The sequence below is a fragment of the Chamaea fasciata genome, unplaced genomic scaffold (assembly GCF_029207755.1).
Source record: "Chamaea fasciata isolate MVZ Bird 193981 ecotype frontalis unplaced genomic scaffold, bChaFas1.0.hap1 SCAF_1, whole genome shotgun sequence".
Classification (NCBI taxonomy): Eukaryota; Metazoa; Chordata; class Aves; order Passeriformes; family Sylviidae; genus Chamaea; species Chamaea fasciata.
This window is the reverse complement of record NW_027094086.1, coordinates 118,500,063-118,516,659: the sequence shown is the minus strand read 5'-3', so window position 1 is coordinate 118,516,659 and position 16,597 is coordinate 118,500,063. Positions and strand designations below refer to the sequence as shown.

Genomic DNA, 16,597 nt, shown 5'->3' with positions numbered 1-16,597 from the left:
ACTGACATTTGTTAAGCATACTTCTGCAGTGTGACTGTTGATTTTGGTGTTCAATGCTGGCCAGCTAGTTGGGAACTAGAGCCAGTTTTTATTTGTAAAGCAGGGAGTGAATTTGCTGTCATATAGTCATGGCAAGTATGAAAGAGATCAGCTTTTTTATGTGTATCCTCGTGTCTCTAGGGCATTTCTAGCAGAATTGTCTGTTGGGTTCACGTATCTCCATTGGCAGATCATTTACTGGTTTGGATTTCTCAGTAATAGTAATTGCTTGAGTAACTGACCTGACATGTAAACCTACTCATCCTCTATAGCAAGTAAATTTCATTGACAATGACATTTTTTAGGGGAGACATGCTGATGCAGGGAAGGCATTTGGAGAATGGCACAAGTCCTCCATTCACGTTTTATTTCAAAATTATTCCACTGGTGATGGTAGTTTTTGGTTCAATTGAATGGTGGTGTAATATCCAAGAGGAGTAGATGCCATTGAGACATCCAATTCTCATTCAGTTGATTCCTGTGACTGGACACTGGGTGATTTTAAATGCTGTAACAGGCATAAGAAAGGGAATTTTTACTTCATTTGAGGCACAATAAGAAGCAGACATAGTGCAGTGTGACAAATTTTTTGGTGTAGGTGTTTCTGTGTAAGTAAGGAAACTGGATCATTATTGGGATGATTGCAAATATTATTACATGCATGTAGTGTAACAAAGCAGTCATGGCAATTGAAAGCCATGCTTCATTCTCTAGGAAATCAGAAGAATTTGATTTGTACAAAGAAAAACACAGTTTCAAAATTGTGTTTCGGTTTACTAACAGTTTTTGTAGTTGAGGAGCAAGTCTTTTGTTATTCTCAAAGTGCTCTCAAAGGCTTCAGAGGGGTTTGCTCTAGTACCAAATATTCCATAAAGGATTGTGTTTTCTGTTGTGCTTGCTGTTGGATGCCAGTCTTCAGGCTGGGCAGTTTTAAGTAGGCATTGTAAAAACCCTTTTAGACCAACAGAAGGCAAACCATTGCTGAAAGGCCCCCTGGCCTCTCTTGTTCTCCATCACCCTATTACTGGTGTATGGTTTTGTGCAGCTACACAATAGGTGCCACTAGCAAACAGCTCCAGATTAAAACTGACTCAGCCAGAAGAAAAAATAAGTGAATTTTCTGCCACATCTGCTACCTGATCCACCTCATGTGAGTGGAAATGCAGCACAGGACTCTTCCCTGATAACAGCTCGAAAATGGTTATATTGGCTTAAGGTGAGAGGAGTACTGCATTCTTAGTTCCAGGTACCTGTGCTTGAAAGCATTTTGAGTTGATGCAATGCACTAGGAATAGTGAAAACACACCTCTGGACCTCATTACCAATTATATTAGGTCTTCTTTTGTATTGCTGCTGAATGAAATTTAAGTGTTTAGAGAATTATTTGTCTCTGAGGTTCATAATGTGAAAGGCAGGTCCTTGGCCTACAAGGACTTGTGCTCATCTAGATTTCTGTGCGTGCAGGCAGGAGCAGCCTGCAAGGCTGGGCTCTGTGGCTGTGCTGTCATGTAAAAATAGCTGGCTTCAGCTAAGCAAGTACACTGTTGGCAACCCTCTGCCTTCCTCCCACTGAGGGGAAAACCAGAAGGAGGAATAGCAGCTGTTTCTAGCATATTTTTCTTGCCAGGAGGAGTAGGAGCAATCACAGCTATAAGAGGAATGGGACTAAATAGACAAGGGGATCTGCTCAGGCTGAAGACTTGATGTAGCAGCTGAAGCCTTCATATTGATGATTTGGACTCTCAGTGGGCTTCTCTACCAGTACCAGTAGTTTTCCATCATCTCATGAAAATCCATGTGAAAAAAAAAAAAAAGATTACATCAAGTCAAATATTAGCAACTAAGTAAAAAGCTCACAAAAGTCTGTATGGTGAAGCCTATCATGGCTGCTTTTGATTCAAATTCACCTGGGGGAAGTCATGAGAGGTTTGGTAGCAGAGACCCGGGGGTCATCTTCCATTTTGTTACTCACAGTAGCCTCAGATAAAGTATGGACTGGGCTTTGGAATAAACTGGTGAATTATCGAGCATTTGTCAGTACTAAAAAATGAGGGTAAAACAGGATAAAGGGAATTTTGTATTTCTTTTTATATAAACTTTAGAAATCCTCTAAAATAGAAGAATATTGTGGGGAAGTGGTAGTTCAGTGAGAGTTCTGTCAGATGTTTTGCCTGAGGCTAGGATGTCTTGTACAGCATTTTAGACAAAGGCCACTGTTTGCCCTCAAATCACAGCCTTCACCCACTTCAGTAACTCCAGTAAATTTCAGACCTCTAGAAATAAGTGAATGCATATTCAGTATGATGTTTTTCTGCAAAATAAATTCTTTGCTGAATGTGTGAAAAATCATTCATTTTTTTCCTCTGGCCAGCTGAACAGGTATAAAATGTTAAAAAATAAGATTATCGAGCTGATTTATTTGAAAGTGCTGCCTAGAGTGTTTTGAATGATTCCGAAATGATGGGGGGAAGCCATACATGCAGGACAGAAACTTCCATTATTTCTCAAGAGGAGGATGAGAATTCGGTGCTCTAAGGTTAAGCACCAGTACTCTGAAATTAGACTCTTTATAAGCGAGATTTTGTTTCATACTGAAACTAATTCCGGAGTGTGAAAGTGCAGCTGAAGGCATTCATCTCCTCGATGGGTTTGTTAACACCATCCCGGGAGTCTGTTCGTTCTGTCGCCTCCCACGGTGACAGGGGGGTTTATTCAATGCCTCTGTCACTCCAGTGCCACCGCCTCCGTGGGGGTGGGTCGGCAGAGGGGGGCCACCGACAGGGTGGCAGGAACAGCCAGCGCTCAGATGAGATGTCTTGGTACTGCCCGGGGTACTTGTCTATTCCCATAATGATATTTTCTTTGAGGTTGTAATCAGTGGAGCCATGCCCATTCCAGAAGGGGATGTGATAATTGGGCTGGATTAAGCTGTTGTTGTTCATGCTTTTTTTAATCATTTTTTATATCGGACCTAAGGAAGCATTTATGCTCTAAGATACTTAAAGCTGGTGTTTCATCCAGAAGTTATTTCTGTCTGATTTTGAAGAAGTGCTTGATTTGTCGGCACAAATTCTAAATTTTAGCCAGAGTAGTTTAACAGATCTTTAATCTAAAAGCAACCGCAATGATTTTTAGGAATGAGGTGTTGTGGGAGAACAGCATACTGCAGATTCTTTCTTAGCAGTGTAGGCAATTGTCCTTTTAACAGGATCCAGGTTCAACAAGCATTTTGGATAGTTTTTTGTGCAAAGAAAATTTGATGATCGCCTGTTGTCTGTTTAGAGTTGTGACTTAAGCTTGGGCAAGTTGCGATCCCCTGCTTTATGTTTGTTCTGCCTAGGGAATGTTGTACTTGGGGAAAATGAGCACATACTAGAGGATGTAGGACAGATAAGTTCCTGGTACTGGTGCAGCCTGTAATTAATTACCAGTAGTTCAAGTTAATGGTGAATGTAGAAGAAGTGTAACCTGCTGTAAGCAATTAATCTTCACATCCAGGAGTGAAAAAATTTGCAGTAATCTGTCAGTAAAATATGTAGTTCTGAAACATTTATTGCTATCGCATTTTCCTGCAAATGCTGCCCTCACTGAGTCAGCCGACTTTGCCACAGACAGGGAGAAAATAATACTCCTTTCGAATCCTACCTCAGCAAGTGTAATTTGGAAAATATATTTGAAGAATTGAAATGTTGGAAGTAAATAAAAGCTGTAGTTTCATGAATGCCCTGATCAGGTAAAACTGTTGCAGTTGCTGATGGAAAAGCCATCCTGGTTCCCTGCTCTTGCACTTTCAATCCCACTACTGTGACCTGCCCTGTGCACTACTGCAACCTCCCCGTGCCTTGGGCGAGACCTGGATGCTGTGACACAGTGCCCTGTGTCAGAGAAAGGCTGTGCCCCACAACTTGTTTCTTTGCTGCGCTGGTCTGATGAGAAGAGCAGGCTGGAGTTAAAGAAAACCCTTGGAAGCATTTGAGCTTCAAGTGTTTGCAAAAAGAATGATCTTAATCTATCTGAAAGAGGACAAACTGTTGGTAAGTGCAGTAAAGATTAAGGAAGGTTTTTTCCAGTGCCAAGTCTCTGCTTATTTGGGTCCTGGCAAAGCTCCCATCAACTTCTCTCCTAGTCAGATCTGGCTCAGTCAGTTCAAACATACCGGTTGTACATGAAATATGAGTTTGCTTGGGGCCTGGGCTGGAGTGCTTGTTCTGCTCTCTGGCTGCAAGTACATGCCCGAAGCAGCATGAGGCATTTAGCAGTGATGGTCTGTACAGAACGGTGCAGAGTTCGAGCTAAACCAAGAGCCAGCTGTTCCAGGAGTCTTCACTTAGCAGCGGGACAGTGCAGAAAACTCCGTGTGGCTGTTTGACATGGTAGCCTCTCTGTATCTGTTTTGGTGGAACTCATAACTAGACCTTGAAGTGCCCACAGTTAACACTGTAGCTAGAACTAAAGAGGAGAAATTATTAGCATATTATGAAGTCTGAGAAGTTGTAGATTTCCTTGGCAAAAAATCCCACACAAGTAATAGACAGATAAGAAAACTATTCCTATTAAGGCAAAGGTGGCAGAAAAGGAAGAATAACTTTGCTAGGAGCTGATAGTGCTGTCCTCATTAGTCATGCTGCTCACACACAGTTTCCCATAGAAGAAAATGAAAGACTTCCAGGAAAGACTATTTTCTAACATCCCTTAACTGGAGATGTAATCTGGTTATGGAACTAAATTTTTAGGGGCACTGCTGTTTCTTGTACATCAAAATTGTACAAGAGACTGTCAATTTTAAGACAACCTGTGGTTTGGTTCAATTTTTGTAGGTATTTGACACTTTTACATTGTTATTCGCACCACGTCCCTTTCTGAAGGCTTTTTAGCCTCATCTTACAACTCCATTTTTGTCTCTTCATTGAATTTTCTACAGGTACTGCTATTAGCAAACAATAAAGAAATCTTTTCAGTCTTTCATTTATTCATTATTCTTTCCATTCTGCAGCTCCCCATAACCTCTAATGATCCTATTACAGGTTGCTAGATAGTGTTTAATTCTCTGCTGGGATGTCTATCCAGATGTTGAGCATTTCCTTCCACAGGAGGGCTGCAGGGCACTGTGCTGCCCCAGCAGCAGATCATGGGGTTAAGAAGGTAGTGAGCAGAAACATCCTGCAGACTCTGGGCTGGAAAGGCACTGATAATTTGATATGGTGTATTTTACATTGCCTTCAACTCCCTTCTTTTTGCGGCATGCTTGGTCAGAAAAAATTGAAATGCTCAGTTCTAAATGAATATTAACAACCCACCATCATCTTTTATTAGGGGTTACAGTCACACTCATGTATGCATAGCCACAGAATTCACAAGGGACTTCTCCCTTGCGGTACTGATTTTTCCCAGAAGATGCTCAGACACCACACTGATAAAAAGCAACATAAATCCTGCACACAAAGGTGGCCATTATCTTCAGGGTTAAGTAATACATGCAGTGATAGAAGATCTGTGGCATTTTTGCTGCTAGAAGCAACAAACTAATACATCAAAATGACTTTGGGAGTAATGAATTCCTTTCATCAGTCACTCAGGCTTGTCCTGCAAGAGTAGTATTCTACACACAGGTTACCACATGTACGTACTTAATTGTAGCCTGCCTTGACATGAGTTCTTAACTACATAGCTGACTCTCTTCTTTAAATAACTGTTAGCAATTCAGGAGTGATTCCATCCAGAATACTCTTTGATATTACAGCACAGCAAGGAGGAGTTTATATTAATACAGTAGGTCTACCAGCATATATCTTTTAATAAATTTATATTTCAAATGACAAACTGCATCATACCAAAAATATATTTTGCTGATCTTTTTTTTTTTCCCTTCAGTGTTGGCATTCTTTTGTATTTTCCAGCCATGTCTCTGCAGCTTTTTGTTTTTTTAGTGTATCATAAATATAAAATAGACACAATATAAGAAATAAAAATAAGAAAGCTACCCAAGCATAATTGTGGAAAGTGTCTGTTTCAATTCCTTCCCTCTGGCTGTCTTTGTTTATGCACAGGAAAATGGGTAGTGCTTTGTAGTTTTCAGTGACACTCCTAACTATTACCTTATATTTAGCCTGATTAAGCAAGGATTTATGAAATGAGTAGTTTTTTATTAATTATAAAAATAGTGAAAATTGAGGGAATCAAGGGGAAGAGAAGTTCCATAGCAAAGTATTTGCTTACATTGTTCCCTGAACTGTTAACATCTCTCCAGGTTCCTGGTTTATGTTGTATTATTACTGTCAGCTTAGAATTCATGACTTTTGCCTTAAGCAGAAGAAGTGATGTGATTATGCCTGAAGAGAGCTTGTAAGTTGGAGACAATACTGATCCACACAAATTACATGATGCAATGGGTATAATCTGATCCAAATGCTACTGAATTAAGGGGAAGACCCCCAAGGATTTCACTGAGTCTTGGAGTAGTTCAGGGCATTGATAAGCATATGGAGCAAAGGTAAATACCAAGTTTGTTACCACCATACTGTTTTCCAATCCAGTGTTTTTGAAAGACAGCCAAAAGGAAGCAATTTGAACATCACAGCTAGGTTGAAATTTTCTCAGATGAGAATTTCAGTTTAGTAATAAAAATTATTCAATATACCAGAAGTGCTTAGAGTACTCCTAAGGTAAATGCCACTTGTGTCTTCAAGTGCAGGACTGTATCTGCAGGTAACCCCTACCAAATTCATAAATTAACCCTTTTCTCTTGGGTACGTTCGTCTTATGATCTTATTAGTAATTGTACTAAGGCTAAACATCTGTTGCATAAAAACGATGCTTACTCTGATGTACTAAAAATAAAACCATATGTGAGGGTATATTATCTTGACTTTTATACTCTTTACACAGTTTGATGGCATTAAATTCATATAAATAAACTTCCACAGGGATTGGGATGAAGCCTTCAGCATAAACATTTCATTTGTCTAGCCACTAGAAAATGAAAAGGCATTTTTTAAGTAAAAATCTAGACTTGATTATCTTGCATGAATCTTGAGACACTGTGTAGGAGTAGAAACTAAAATTTTACAAGCACCTTTAAACTGCCATGTTTTGAAATTGGAAGACAAGTGTTCAACTTCTTGAATGTAAGAGAGAGATACTAATTTCTGGTAGTGGAGGACTCAGAATTAGTGTCAAAAAGAGAGGATTTAAGTTGTGAGTAGTGTTTTTCCTTTATATTTTGATTAGAAAATAAGTATTTTAAGTGATTTGCATGTCTAGGTCATACATTGTCTTGGCTAATTATATAAAAATAATAACCTATCCTCTGTGTTCATGCTGAATGTGACAAGAAATGATAGGACTGAAATACAGTGATGAACATTGCAGGTTAGCTATTAAAGGAGAAAAGAAAGAATAATGAAATGCTGGGCTAGAGTGCCTGAGGGGGTGACAAATCTGCCTCATCAGAAGGCATAGAAACATATTAGAAAACATCTGGCAGAAATGGCACAGATAGCATGGATACCTGAGGCAGGCAGGAGAAAAACATCTCACAGTACCTTCTAGTCCTATTTCTTTGTGGTTTTCTGTGTCTGAAAATATATTATGTGGGCTCTGATTCATCTTGGCTAGATGAAGACAATGTACAAAAGTAGCTAAGGACTGGTTATTTGATTCCTCCCTCTGGGAGGAGGGGACATTCAACCTTCAGTTCAGAATTGCCACTGCACTAGTAAGGCACTAACTGCAGCCACAATCCTGGTGTCCAAGGCTTTTTCATCTGGTCTCTCACCACAGAGACAGGTTAGCAGCCTACATCCACATCCTTCAACTGGGATACTGGGAATCCAGGTGCAGGTATCTCCCTGGTCACCTTCAGGTTGGGTCAGCATCAGAAAGCTGAGCACAGTCTCAGTTAATAGAGCTTGATGGCTCTCCCAGGCGGGAGAAGGCACCCTGGGCAGGAGGACAGCTGGCCACAGTGATGCACGTGCTGTTGACTGTTCTCAGCTGAGGTTGGACTCCAGAGTTCGGGAACCAGTTATAAAAACTGCTCGTGTTTGGAGAAGAGGATGCCGTGGAGTGACGAGTACTGACGGTAACAGTGGGCTCTTCCTTTTAGTGCATTCTCAGCCCTGGAGATCAACGGGACTGCGCACAGTCGTCAGCATGGGTTATAAAGAAGGAATGCTGCCAGTTAGGCTTGATTGCCTTTTTGACAGATTTACAAAAGTACTGAGTGAAAAGAATGCAGCAGATGCAGAATAATTGGATTTTTAGTAAAGTGGTACAATCTCTCATGAAACTGCACTCTTGACATTAATTCAAATTTGGTTGGCTCATGAACATGGTTACATGGACCAAAAATAGGTAGAGGAATTTCAAGCAAAGAATAGAGATAGACAGCAACTTGATGAGCTGGGGGAAAGTGGCTGATGAAGTACTGCAGGAACAGGAGTTTCATTTCAGATTTTTATTGATCTGGAAAAAAGGCAAACAAGACATCACCAAAAACTCAGGACACTTTGTGCTATGATGTCACTCAGTGTAGGAATTTAATCCCTAGGAACATAATGAGCATCCATGGCAGAAGCATCAAGAGAATCTCAGATAGAATTTTTAAGAGGAGAATTTGGTGGGGTTTAAGTGCATAGAAAGGAGCTGAGCCACAAAGGGGCGGTAGCTCTTCTTTGGGGAGGCTTGTTTGCATTCAAGCCAGGGGTGTCAGGCTAGAGGTGACGAAGGAGGAGTTTGCCAGGGCGTCAAGAGAAATTGTCCTCACTGCTTTTGATGATGTTATACTTTGAAAGCATCTTTCCCTGGTTTTCTGCTGGTTCCATCCATCAAAACAGTACCTATAGCTTTGGTGACTCATCCATTTTTGGCAAGCTGTAAGCTAGAGATTGTGCTTCACCTTCCCAGAGTAATTCTGCCCAGTACCTTTAGGCAGGGAGATGTTGGAGGTCTGTGCCAGGTGCCATTTGGCTGGTGGTACAAGGCAGCTTTTCTGAAGTCTGTCGGGTTTGTTTGGGACCTTGACAGTGGGAATGACTCTCTGAGGTCAGTTTTCAGTGCCTTCCTTCTGAATTGCTCATGGCAGTCTGCACTGCAGGCTCCTCAAAAAAGAAGGATGGACTGGGAGTAGTGTAACTTGGCAGAGTTTCTCGGTAGCAAAACAGAAGTTGAGACAGGGCTTTTTGTGGGGGAGGAAGGGGGGAAATCTGGAGAAGGTGTTTCCAGATAACTCTGCCTAGACTCTATACAACCTAGACTTGCAGGGAACAGCTTGTGAGGAATCAATCAAGATGATTTATGGATGAAATTGTCACAATTAAACACTAGGTGGCATGTTTACTTTAGAGTTTCTGGGGACTGAATTGGGGTATCTTACACTGCTGGCACCCATTTGTGCTTGAGCAATGGGTGGTTTCATGGGAACATGACCACCCCATGCCTTTTTTTGGCAACAAGCATTCATCTTGTTCTTAAAAAACGTGGCACAACATCACCATTGCTTAATTCAGCCTTAGAGTTAGTCTTCAGCTTCTCAAAGTGACTTTTGTTTTAAAACAGATTGTGAAATGCAGTGCTGTAAGAAATAGGTGTGTACATGGAGATGGTCCTACAGAAGGGTCCAGTCTCGGAGGACTTACATAAATAGTGACAGGTTTTAATATGCAAATACATCATATGATTTACTTGTTTTACTTATCTGAAAAGCCAATGTGGGAATATATAATGCATTTAAAAATTCAAATGAAGAAAACGTTTATTCTTCTGGGAACGAAAAGCACAGCTTTTGATTTCAGAGGTGGGATTTTAAAGCAATGGCATCCAATGGTTAGTGCTAAATACTTACTGACAGAAAATATGTTTTTATTCTGCATGTCTGTGTGACTCGTTTTACATCACCCAGACTGCAGTTTTAACGTATGCTGTTGCTTCTCTGTTGGTGAAAGAATAAGTGTAGCTATCTTCTGTCGTGTGAAAAAAAGCGCCTTTTCACATAGTTCAACCTTGAGAAAAGCCAGGGCCACAGTCATCACCAGGGCAGAGCACTTAGCCTCTACCAAAAAAATACTGTTCAGTATATCTGCTCTAAGCTGACAAATAGGTCCTTTGGACTAACTGCAGATACTGTGAAGATAAACTTTGTTCTTGCAGGAGATATCCATATTGCTGATGGCACAGGTTTTTGCAGCTCTCCCTGGAAGGGAGTTGTAGCTGCCCCATCAGACGAAATTCTGGGATGAATCCTATTGTCTGTCAGTCTGCTCTGCCATAACTTATGTATGGACCTGAGTTGACAGAACTGGTTTTATCTGGAGAGCGTGAGCTCGTACAAACAAGGTTGGCCATATAAAAAGGGAGTTAAATATGGGGTGTGCTCATTATGCCAGTGCTGAGGAGTGTGGAAAAGAGACTTTGCCATAAGAACAAGATTATGGGGATAGATCCTCTCCTTGCTTTTAACACTGTACCCCAGACATGCCTGGTGTTGGAATCAGGTGATCTTTAAGTCCCCTCCGACCCAAGCCATTCTATGATTCTGTGATTCTATGATTTTAACAGCTTGCATTAGGACATCAAAACTGTGCCCGAAGCATCTGTGCTCTGGCATCAGGAGAGTCTTTGTGATTCGTACCACAAAGATGAATTTATGCCTGTTTCCATTATCAGTTGTTCTGGTGCCCATATTCTGTAAAGGGTTTTATGTCTGTTATTTTTGCAGGCCTCAGGAAAATACTAATAGAGCAGCATGTAGCTTGGGCAGTGAGCAGCTGTCCTGCATGTCCATGGTTGGATCCCTGATTGCTGCCAGGCTGCATTCATAAAACTGTGGTTTGCAACCTAAGTACAAAGAGAGACACCTCTCTATTAATTTCAAACAAATTAATTCTATTTCTTTATATATTTTAGGAAGTAGAGGAAAAGTATTTTTTCTTTTATTTATTTATTTGTTTCTCTCATCCCCTTCCTTTAATTTGATCAGTCCAGTCAGTGGACTTTCCTAAATCCATCTGGTCTATAATGCATTGCTGAAATTGAAGCCAAGTGAATTTGCAGACAGAGCTTAAGGCACTTCCAGAATGGCTGAAATTGATGTATACTACCAGAGATTGGACTAACGAGAGTCTTTTCAAGGACACTATTCACCTGATTTGGTTTCTCATAGACCTCGAAGTACTAGGAATTAAGGGAAAAGTCTGGATTGTGGTGTCTTTGTGGGCTGGCAGAATCCCAGTTGAACAGAGTCAAGTTATCAGGTGATATAACTTGCTTTTTATGAGACACTGCATTCAGTGCAGGATTCATATAACTTCCACATGATACTTTGTAGGGAATTTTGCCATGTGTGGTTTTTTAATGAGCTCTCAATTCCATGGTTTGTTTCCTTCTCCACATGCAAGCAGTGTACAAGCTCTGTATCATCCACCTATAGACACTGAAATTCATGAGAAAATACAAAACTTCCTCTGATTTCCTTTGTTCTATTTCTCACTAAATTTGATGTTGCAGATATAAAAAAATTTAAAAAGCAAAAGGTAGCTCAGGTACCTGTAGCGTTTTCTTTCTTTGTAGGTCACAGTGGATGCTCTCGAACAAAGGTGTGATACTGCCCCAGCTGAAATGAGAGCAAGCCTGCATAGCCACGAGTTGAGGCACATTGCTGTCCTGTTAGAGCTGCCCAGAACTAGAAATGTGGACCAGTGTGTTGTGATACACATCTCCAGGGCCCAGTGCCTTGGAGCTTTGCTGAGCCAGCCTCCTGAGCAAGCACAGCCTGAGCTGTCTATGGAGTAATAAATATTTGTATCTTCTCAGGCTCAGAAGAACCCTCTTTGGTGCCAGCAAATGGAGGTGGGAAGCTTGATTCTTCTGCAGTTGTATTTGAGATAGAAGACTGCAAATAAAGGGGCAGTAGCTGAAAGGTTAATACTTTCCCAGTTTATTGCCTATTTTCCTTTTAAAACATGAGTACAAGTACCTGAGTAAGGGTAAGAATCTTGACACTAATAAGAAAGAGGTGATTAAAAATTTCTGCCATCAGCAGCCTTTCTGACTGTATGTAAATTGGTTTAACAACTGTGAAAGTTTACACTCTAACACCACCACCTACTTTTATCTTGTCAGGTGCTGCTAAGAATAATTTAGTATTTTGAACAGTTGTGTATTTAGAGATGTGTGCAAGAATGCAGAGAAAGTCCTTGAATATTTAATATTCCAATAAACAAATGAAAAAGAAGTTAATTCAGTTTTTGATAGCACCTCCAATCTAATATAACATCAGAGCCAATTGAGAAAATAATAATTCCTATGAATTTTTTAATTTTTTCCTTCTGTGAAAGTTTAGCAGATAAATTTCCACACTGAAAATAAGTCTTGATATTTGCAGCTTCATAAGACTTTAAAAAACACAAGTTCTGCATCATCCTCAAGGAAAAAAACCAATACAGTAGAATTCAGTAACAGTATAACTGAGTATTTATTGCAACAGGGAAGATGTATTTTTCACAAGGCTTTAAAAAGAGCCAGGGGAGTGGGGGGATGTGGGAGGAATTGTTTGTATCCCTGAAAAAGAGAAATTGGCGAATAGGAAACAGTTTTATAATAGCTCATGTGGGACCGTGGAGCATTTTGAATCAGCCATGCACCACAGGTAATACTAGTTTATCTTTTTATTATTGTTGTTCTGTTCACAATTCACTGTATTCCAAGATGCTGTCCATGGCCTTTTGGGGTATAATTACATTTTTCACTTGATCTGTAATTTAGTAGCTGGAACAAGAAGACAAAAGGTTACTTGGAATCAGACCTGACAGCCAGGAGGCTGAAGTGCTGACATTAGTCTGCCTCTGACAGGTCTATGCCTCGTGTTTTGTCTATGCGTGTGCTTGTGATATATTTAAAAAGCAAGAAACTTAGTAAAAAGGATTCTCAGCCCACACACAGGTGCAGGCAAAATGCACAGTAATGAGCATTGAACTGTCTGGTTTATTTTCAGCAGGATGTCTTTTTTGGGGGGTGCTGGAGGTTTTTTCAGCTTGCTTTCTCTGAACCTGGTGAAAGTAACTGTCACACAGAGCATCAGAGGATGCTTTTTCTCCTTCCATTAGCAGTGGACATTCTGCTGAATCTGTATTACTGAGCTGGTTGTCTGTCGTGCCATTTTTACACAGCCCAGTTGGTCCATTGGTAGACCTCTGCACTGAAAACCTCTTGTGTTGTTGTGATTGTCATTTGCTAGCCAAAGAATGGGAAGTTCTTCATTGTCTTCCCTTAACCTTTGTATGTAGCCATGAATTAATGTCTGTATCTCAGCAGTTGATGATATCCCTCCTCATGGCTTCCATTAAGACCTTATCTCCACTGCTATTGCACAAGAGACTTTACATGTGGACACTTTCTTCCATTCACAGAAAGGAAAGCAGGAAAGCGAAGATGCACAAACAGTTGCTTTAGGGCAGAAGTGCAGATCTGTCTTGTTCAAGGGTGATATGTCAGTGGCTATGGTAATTGGGGTTGTTTTGTGAATGTGGTCTCGTGATGGTTTATTTGGAATAGTAATATTGATGCACAAGGTACTTTGTATACCTAGCAGCTTGCAGAAGTCAGCCTGTAGAGGAGGGCATGTGGTGGGGGGGATGTTAAGGAGGCACATGTGTGCTAGTGGAACTGTCACTAAAGGTCAGGGTTATACCAAGCATGTGTCCATGACAAGCCAAGACCAAGCCTATTTTGGCATTGTAGTCAGGGCCAGTGAGGTGTGGCTGCCAAAGATTGGTAAATCCCAACAGAAAAGTACAACCTCCAGCAGATTTTCTTTTAATTAACATCTCCTTATTGATCTCCGCGGCAAACACAGAAAAGACAGCTATTGTGAAGAAACTACGGAGCCATGAGAGGCAGAAACAATAGCATATGTTGAAATGGCATAAAAGGCTTTGAAAAAATTGCTTACTGTTCTCAGTCATCAGCCTTTTTCCTTGAACGTTCTTCTGTGGCACAATGCCAAAGTCAAAACATTTTGCCTTAATTACACTTTTACAAATGTCTTGATAGTTCAGACTTCTGGATCTAAAACCTGCAGAATTTTTAATACATCTCTGTAGGTAAGCGTAAAACAAATACAGGAAAGATAGTGCTACAGATTTCATCAGGTTTAGTTGCCAAAGCCTGAATTTCCAAACTCCCCTGGCTTTAATAAATCTTCCGTCAGATGAGTAGACAAGCATGTGATTTGCATCTGAACATAGCAGCACAGGGATGTGGTGAGCCTTTGATTGTGCACAGTGAGATGGGAGCAAAGGTTTGACTATAGCAGCATTTGCCTCTTAGTTCATCCCTTGGTTCAACAGGTCCCACTACCTCAGTTTATCAGCCCTGAGTAAAATTTTACATTGTCTGCTTGGGAGGGACTTCATAAATAGAGTGTTCTTTTTCCAGTTAAACATTTTGCAGCTTCCACATCTATGACTTTGCTGAGGCCTCATGGGTGTATCTCCGGTAATGGTGCTTTGAACTTTACCTTCCTTAGCTTTGGGCCGTTCTGTTCAGTCTAATTACTTGCTTTTACAGGGCTTTACTATTTTCTTCTCAAAATCAAGCTTGAGAACTTTTGGTGGTGTAATAAAGGCGTCCAGGGAACTTGTTCTGACACATGAAACTGTGCAAACCACAAGCTAGGAACAGTGATTTTGAAATACTGTCTCTAAAGAAGTTGAAACTGTGGATGTGGTTAGATTCCACATCTTTTGAAGGAGACACTTCAAAACAAGGAGTTATTGTTGAATCTAAAGACGTGGTCTGCATATGTCCCACAGCAGTAATCAATTTTTTTCTCTATTTTATATTTTGCTTAAAATACAAGTGCTGTGCTGTCACTTCAGAAGAAATTCTGCTGCTCTGTTCAGAGGGATAGGCAATAAAGTTGAGCGTTGTCTTCCAATACTGCAGTCACCATGGGCTATGCTTCAGCCTCTTCCACCAGGCAAGAGGGACAGGAGAGGCAGTGACTGGTAACTGCACTGTCTGCACTCCTGAGCTGATGGGCAACAAGCATATGAAACCACTGGGTTTTTAGAAAGCCCCATATACCAGCTACTACAAACAGTCCCCACCAGTTTGCCCCAGGACATGAGACTTTGAGTTACTGCCATTGCCACCCTTCAGTGAAGGGGAAACTCCAGCAGTAGGCCACTGCTGATAGTTAGAAGAAGAAATTCAGGTGTCTGGTGTTTGGGAAGAGACAGCACCAAGATCTGATGTACTGTCCCATCCTTTGCTTCTCTGAGGGATGACCAAATATGATAAATATTGTAGCTGTGTTGTGGTGTCTAGCCTAACCCCAGAGAAGGAAGAGTGTGTAGCACCAGATTTTATTTATACCTCTTCCCACTGGATATTTGCAAATCCTTCCCACTGTTTGGATACTAGCCTGAAGGACAGGAGATCAGCCTCAGTCCCTCTTTAGCAACATAAATCTCTTAAAAGGGGTGAAATGACAAATAATTTTGGTATAACGGGGCTTGAGGTTTATTCAGATTCCGTTGCAAAGAGAAACACGTGATAAGAAGTGTGACTTCCTGTTGCTGCTACTAAGGAACAGAGCATTAGTAATTTCTTCTGACAAGTGACATCACTTCCAGGGAAGCAATGAGAAAAAAGCAAACATCAAAAATATGAAATAAATATCTCTCTGGGCAGATCTTAGTGTGTGTTGACTTCCCTTTTCATTTGAACAACATGTACACATTTCTAAATAAACTCTCAAGGATCAAACATGGGAATTTTTGAGGGATATACAGAAATTGCCTTCTTATCTTTCTTTAGCCTTAAGTGAAATTGAAGGCACAGCAACAAGTGGAAAGAAGTCTTCCAAATTCAGAACAAAATGGCCGTGTATTACAGACACACATATAATATATAATAAAGGGTTGGATCCAGCTAAGCTACACTATTTATTTTTAGGAGCACCCTTTAAAATACCCAGGGATTGTGATAAATGTGCTTATCATCATTTAAAGGAAGAAGATTATTAAGAAATAAAACTAATTCTTTTTGGTCCCCAAATGGATACCATAACTATTATGTAGATGTTGAATACGGCTAATATATGAAAATGAAAATTATGTAAAGCAAAAAAGTTCTAGATTAAGAAACTGTTGGATCTGGTTCTCCAACAGCTTGTATCAGCTTGAGGCTGTTGTAAGATCTGTCTGCCAAAAAACAGGCATTGAAGAATTGGAACATTATTTTTGTGGAATACACACTTTTTTAACAATAAATTTTAAAGAATTCTATGTCCATAATAATTTTTTTTTCTAGAAAAACAATACCCTTTTTTTCAGTATGTGGTCATGTACACAAATAGGGGAAAACTGTTGTTGTTGCCCTTTTTTAATTTCTTCAAGGTCATCCAGGCTGGTTGTGGGAAATACTTCCTCATTGGGAAGTATTTTCAAAGCTGACATTAAGTGTGTGGCAGTCTCAGCTTTTGCCTTATTAACTAAAGAAATTATGGACATCACAGTGTGTTGATTAGAGCAGGATTAATCAGAGCAACATCAGGACA

General features: G+C 40.3%; 1 protein-coding gene across 1 annotated transcript in view; it reads left to right on the top strand.

The window, feature by feature from the left end:
• The window catches only part of CHN2 (chimerin 2), a 158,978-nt gene that overhangs the window by 94,818 nt on the left and 47,563 nt on the right, over positions 1-16,597 (top strand). The window lies entirely within an intron of this gene.